Source organism: Oxyura jamaicensis, chromosome 1 (genome assembly GCF_011077185.1).
Source record: "Oxyura jamaicensis isolate SHBP4307 breed ruddy duck chromosome 1, BPBGC_Ojam_1.0, whole genome shotgun sequence".
Lineage (NCBI taxonomy): Eukaryota > Metazoa > Chordata > Aves > Anseriformes > Anatidae > Oxyura > Oxyura jamaicensis.
In genome coordinates, this window is record NC_048893.1 from 75589345 (window position 1) to 75595610 (window position 6266).

General features: G+C 38.5%; 1 long non-coding RNA gene across 1 annotated transcript in view; it reads left to right on the forward strand.

Annotated features, from left to right (window-relative positions):
- The window catches only part of LOC118160312, a 49716-nt gene extending 44724 nt beyond the window's left edge, over positions 1-4992 (forward strand). The window contains exons 3-4 of the long non-coding RNA XR_004747416.1: positions 1119-1221; positions 2990-4992. This is a non-coding gene — a long non-coding RNA (uncharacterized LOC118160312). The remainder of the gene's footprint in view (positions 1-1118; positions 1222-2989) is intronic.
- Positions 4993-6266: the final 1274 nt, after the last annotated feature.

The window sequence follows — 6266 nt, forward strand, 5'->3', positions numbered from 1 at the left end:
AGAAAGAAAGAAAGAAAGAAAGAAAGAAAGAAAGAAAGAAAGAAAGAAAGAAAGAAAGAAAGAAAGAAAGAAAGAAAGAAAGAAAGAAAGAAAGAAAGAAAGAAAGAAAGAAAGAAAGAAAGAAAGAAAGAAAGAAAGAAAGAAAGAAAGAAAGAAAGAAAGAAAGTGTTTTCTCATTTTCTGAAGTGAAATTTGGGTAGAAAAAAAATATTTCCTAAAATCAGATGCAGCAATATGGTATTTATTACCTCAGAATAGATTATTATCCAACTCAAAAATAAAATAAAATAAAATAAAAATTATACCACCCCTCTTAACAAACAAACAAACAACAAGCGAATGTGACTTAAAATTATAATTGCTTTTGGAATTTTTCATGACTACTGTTTCTGCATTGTGAGTTATGAACAAGCAATAGTTAAGTATTTTCAGGATTTTCTGAAATTCAGTGCGAGTCCAATTTAAATGCATACTTCTGCTGAATAGGGTTTGAGAGCTCCTGAAAACCTGTGGTGGCAATGACGTACCCTGACCTTTTACCTTAATAATTTCATGTGCCCCACTATGCAAGTCATGCACAGAATCACTAGCAACAATTACAGGAACATTGGGTGAGATGTAAAATGATGCAACATGACAGCTAAATGGTAGTTTTGTTTGTTTATTATCTTCAAGAGTCTTTATTAAAAAAAAAATTTGCTTTCCACTTTATTTCTGCATAAAGCATTTGTGACACTCATCATCTACTTGCATCCACGCTCTGACCTGGATCTTTGGCCGGGTAGTGGCTGCCTGACATGTTGACATATTTCAGTACTCAAAATGGGCATTAGTTTTACCCTGTTTTTCTAATGGTGATGTTTCTCTGCAATTACACCAATTTAGTTTGTAAGTAGTTTTACTGGGTGCCTTTCCACCAAAAGTCTAATTTTGTGTTTGGAACACAAGAGTTCAAATATATATCTGCATATACATTTATTTAATTTCTCATCTGCTTAATATTCTGTTGCTCTATCTAGGTATTTCAGGAAAAGGAATGGTGAAAAATCATGACAGCCTGTTTACCTTCTATTTATTGTCTTCTAGAGTATTTCATCTGCATTTGTACTTTATTTTAGCTCACAGCCAAACTCCACTACGATTTTATTACCAATAATGGACTGAGAACATCATTGCACTTGAAAGACATACGAGATTACTGATGTTGAACATCTGCAAAAAGTATCCATACATGCAATGGGACAGCCATATAGATGTTAGAAGAAATACTCCTGGATGGAAGTCTGCCACTTTGTACAATGAACCCAATATTTCTGGGAGCTGCCACACCTCCTGCTGGTGTACCACCAAATTGTCTTTGTGGGCACACTGATTTAAATGGGCCTGCAGGGTGTCAGAGTTACCACAGCTCATGGTAGGAGTACAAAGTCTGATACCTCTTGGAAGTGCCCAGCTCACTAGAGAGATTAGCCTCACGTATTTGGGACCTCTGAATAGCCATCAATGAAGTGGGAACAGTTGTTCTGGCCAAGCTGAGGGACAGCTGTATGAAACCCTCCAATTCTAGCATCACAAATGTATTACAAATCAAAAACAAGCACTGGGCCTATCATGTATGATAGCTCTGCAAAATATGGCATTGTATATAAATTAAAAAACATGGCTCCATATTTTAGGTTATCAAAAGATTTTATACACCCTGAGCAAGCACACATTCCTACACATCAGAATACCATTATTAGAAGGACAAGTATTTCTAAGTATCTCCAAATATCTGCTCTTACTTAAAATTACTTCTATTTTCTCCTCCTCTTTTTGCAAGAGTTCTGTAGTGCAGTGTTAGCATATAATAATTTGGCATCTCCAGTGATGAAACACAGACCTTTCCTAATTCTATTCAGCTCTATATTACATGGTAAAGAGTAAATTAATTTTGCAGCTCCAGATCACAGATCAGTTGACCTAGTGAAGTAAGACAACTACAGAATATTTAGATCAAGGAGTTCTTTTCTTTAAATATGCATTCCATTAAAAATACAAATGCTGCCCTCAAAATGGTGATTCAAACTTACCCAGACATCCTTATCTGCATCAGAAAATATGTCTGTCCTTTGAACCCTCACACTAGCTGTTTACTGTGTCTGTTTTATGGCTGGGTCATGGGACTGGAACTGCTTTGGAGTGGAGACATGAGGTAGCTCATGGGCAAGCACTCTGGTTAATTTGCATTAAACAACAGGATGGAGCTTGAACATCTCCAGGCACATCAATGTGCATCAATCAACTTTGTTTCTCCAGTCTGCATGCATGTGTTCAAGTTGGACACTTCAAATATCCCCAGCATTGGTAACATTCCTGCTTGAAAACAAGTTTAGGTAGGAAACAAAATTGTTCTTTAGTTCTGTAGATAAAATGGTTGCCTTCACAGGTCATACCAGAAGGCAAGGAAAGATTGCAGCAAACATGAATAAATAATAATTAAAAGATTTGCCAAGTAATAGCTGATTAATGAAAACTGCATGCAAGGAGCCATTGCAGTGTTTTGTGTAGCCTTCACTCTCAACACCAGTAGTCCTTTCAGGCTGTTAACACAAATGTTTCTTCATCCAAAAAAGATTTTCTGTAGCTCTCTCAATCATAAGTTCAAGACACACATTGCTCAGTCTCCCTCCAGAAAATATTAATTCCAGAGTGTTTTTTTTTTAATTATTGAAAAAAAAAAAAAAAAAAAAAAACAAAAAAAAAAAACAGCAACAACAAAAACAAACAAAAACAAAACCAAAAACCAAACCAAAACAAACCAAAACAAAACAAAATGAGATAATTTTTTGGCTGTAGACCAATAAGACTGAGTGAGCTAAATTAATTTGAGAAACAAATTGTGTTAAGGGGGGGGGGAGCTGATAGATAAGCAGTCATGGGAAATCTATCTAGAGGGAGGACAAACGAGCACAACTTGACTTTCATGTAACCCTTAATCTATTTATAGGAGGAAGAATCGGGAAATGAAGTACCTCTCAACAGCAGTTTAAGTCAACAACTAAAATTAATTGCCTTCACTTTCAAACTACAGTACTTGTGCAGGCTGCACATGAACAGCCAATTTCACACTCCTAGAATCTGGCAAAACCTTGACAAAACAGCCTCCTCTCGGAAGCAGAGGAAAAGTCAGCCCTGCCTCTCATGTCTCTTAATAAGCCTGTTTGTAAAAGGGTGTAGAAAGTGATCTTGTACTGCAGAGATGGGTAACATCATTAAGATCTATACAGCTTTGCCTCTGCAACTTGAGATTATTAAGTTCAAATAATTTCTCATATCAGCTTGTATAGAAGATTCTGTTAGCTTGTACACAATTACAACTTTGCATGCATCATGTCAAGAAGGTCAGCAATGCTGAAGGAGTGGCTAAGCATGTAACTTGAACCCTGCCCATTGTGAAAGTGCTCTTCTGGAGTGAATGTGGGTCCCATGCCCACATTCCACCCTCTAGTAAGGTGTCAGTGCCATACACATGCTGCATTACCTTGTCCAGTTCACATCAAACCTCTGTGCTTCATTTACCACACATGGACATCGACGCTAGGTCACCTCGGTATGGCCCTTGAACCCAATTTTTACACTGCGTACATTTATTTCTGCAGGCTGAGGAACCACAAGCTGTGCATAAAATAAGATCTTTTTGATTTGGCTGTTAAATGAGTTCTTTTTGATGCACCCACAATCTATAGTGGGAAGAAAAAGCTTGTCTGTCAGCCTTAGCCTACCTCAGATCTACTAAGCAACTCTTAAAATAAATGGTAGTAAACATGGGGTATGTATATGCTTATTTATATGCTGTGTTTACAAGAAGTTTTGAATTCCATCCCATTGTTTGTAAATATTCTATATAACTCATCTGTTTTTATGTATTAATTTGTATGTGTTCATTTATATTTGGTAACAACCTGTTTTATGGAAATATTTTAATAAAAATCTGTGAACATGAGGAAAAGTAGACCACAATACAGATGCACAAACAAACACTCGCTGCATGACTCTGAGGAAAAAAAAGTGTACATGGGATTCACACATCATCTAAATAGAGAAATGTATAAAACAGCAATGCAGACTGCATGAAGCATGTAAATAAAGGCTAAACAGGAACACTGATGGTCCTGCTTCCCTGCTGGCTCATCCCACATGCCACAGAGAGGCAGGCAAGGAGCTGGATCAGGCCCAGCGCCCACAGGTTTGAGACAGTTCTGTGGTGTACCATACTCACAGGGCCCATGCATGGGCCCTGTTGCAGCCCTCCTGTTGCAGGAGGGCTTCTCCCCACTGCATGGTATCCTACCCTCAGCCCCAAATGAGCCTGGGGCAGGCAGGTCCACCTCAGGTGCCCACTGGGACTTGGGACACCTTTTTGCCTCTCCCCATCCTTCGCACCCTCACGGGCCTCACATACAGCTCTTGTATGCCTTGAGAAGAAGCGAGAGGGCAGCCCGCACCCCAGCTGGTGCTTGCCCTTTGCTTTGTTCCTACCAAGCATTATGATGTGGAAATCGTGCTCCGGATTTCCTCGAACGAACACCAGTGGCCAAGCCATGAGGCTGGGTGTAATTTCTGAAGCACTGACCCCCGTGATTTCAACATCTCCATTTCCTGGCCCTGGCGCAACGGAGGGGGATCCACGTGGAGCTGAGACATTACAGGGGAAGAGGGCAAGTGACCTGGAATTTTATAATAAGGAGTGTTTTGGAACACAGTGGTGGATTTTGTAATGAAATGACAGTGCTGTTTATGCTTCAGAAAGGATTTTTGACAAAGTTCCACATCCAAGGTTAATACTAATGTTTTTGGGCGCAGGAGTCATGGAATAAGTAAAAAGTTGGCTCAGAAATTAATGATGAAGAATGGGAAGACAAAGAAAATAAGTGATATGAAATGAATTATAACAGGAGGAACTGTAAACCAGAGTAGAAAATAATGCATGAAGATACAGAAGATTGCAATCACATCAAGGCTAATAGATAAATATAACATGAGTCCTTCAGCATGCTTGACATTAGTCTATGTGTGCCATGAAACACTGGAGGAAAAAAAAAAAAAAAAGAAAGAAAGAAAGAAAGAAAGAAATATAACAGTCAAGAATAAGGTTTTGGTCAGTGTAAATATATATCTATGAAAAAAAAAAAAAAAAAAAAAAAAAAAAATTAGATATTTAAATACTTACCCAAAATTTACAATGAACCTATTTTAAATATTTTTGTTAATTTATTATTTTTTTTATATTTTTTTTTTTTTTTTTTTTTTTTTTCAATTCCTGGGTAATAATAGAGATGATAAATGAAATGGGCTACATCACTTGGGAAGAGGCCTGCTCTGGTAGCTGGCATCAAAGGGGGAAGAGCTGGAAGAGAAGTAAGTGCCTTTGCCCAGCTACCATAGCCTGAGCAACACAGGGTCACATCCTTCTTTCCCCAGAGGTTTCCCATTGTGTCTGAGACATGCAATACCAGGTGAGCTGAGTGTTTCTGCCTCCACTGAAACCACCCACTGTGGACAGCTTTGCGCCTCTCCACATCGGTCTGTCAGTGTCTCGCTCTTTATATATCAGCTCCCCCTGGGAGCTTCTATCCCTCTTCTATCCCATGATGAAGTACTGAGATAATGCAGGATCAGCGGCTGCAAAAATACTTTACATCAACAGCAAGAACAAGGAAGTGCCTACAAACTTGTGAGTATACACGCACACACAGAGGCCTTTGCTGTACCAGAATGTAGCATACCTCTACAACTGAATTCAGATGATGATACTGTTAACACTTGATAAGTTTATCCAAAAGATTAGTATTTTGTTCCTATTCCCACAGTTATCCATGGTGGTGTTTTCTAATAATGCCAGTACTTGGCTGCAAAAAGCTGCACAATCTTGAGTGGAAACCTGCACATGCTGGCATGGGCTAGATCAGAGGGAGGAGCTTAGCTTAGTGCAGAAAAGGCTAGTGTCCTACATGAACTTTAGTAAAAAGAACTCCAGCCCTTTTAGAAATACTTAAGTAAGAACAGTTAGTTACAGCTTGGAGGAGGTGGTCACCCCCCAAAAAATGGGAGTTGTGAAAAATAATAGTAATAAAAAATTAACATTAATAGGTAGAAGAATGAGCAGATGGTTGAAAATGGAGAAAGCTTCATTAAGAAAGAATGAAAGAACAAAATAATGAAAGAACGAGAAAGGAGGGAAGGAAGGAAGGAAGGAAGGAAGGAAGGAAGGAAGGAAGGAAGGA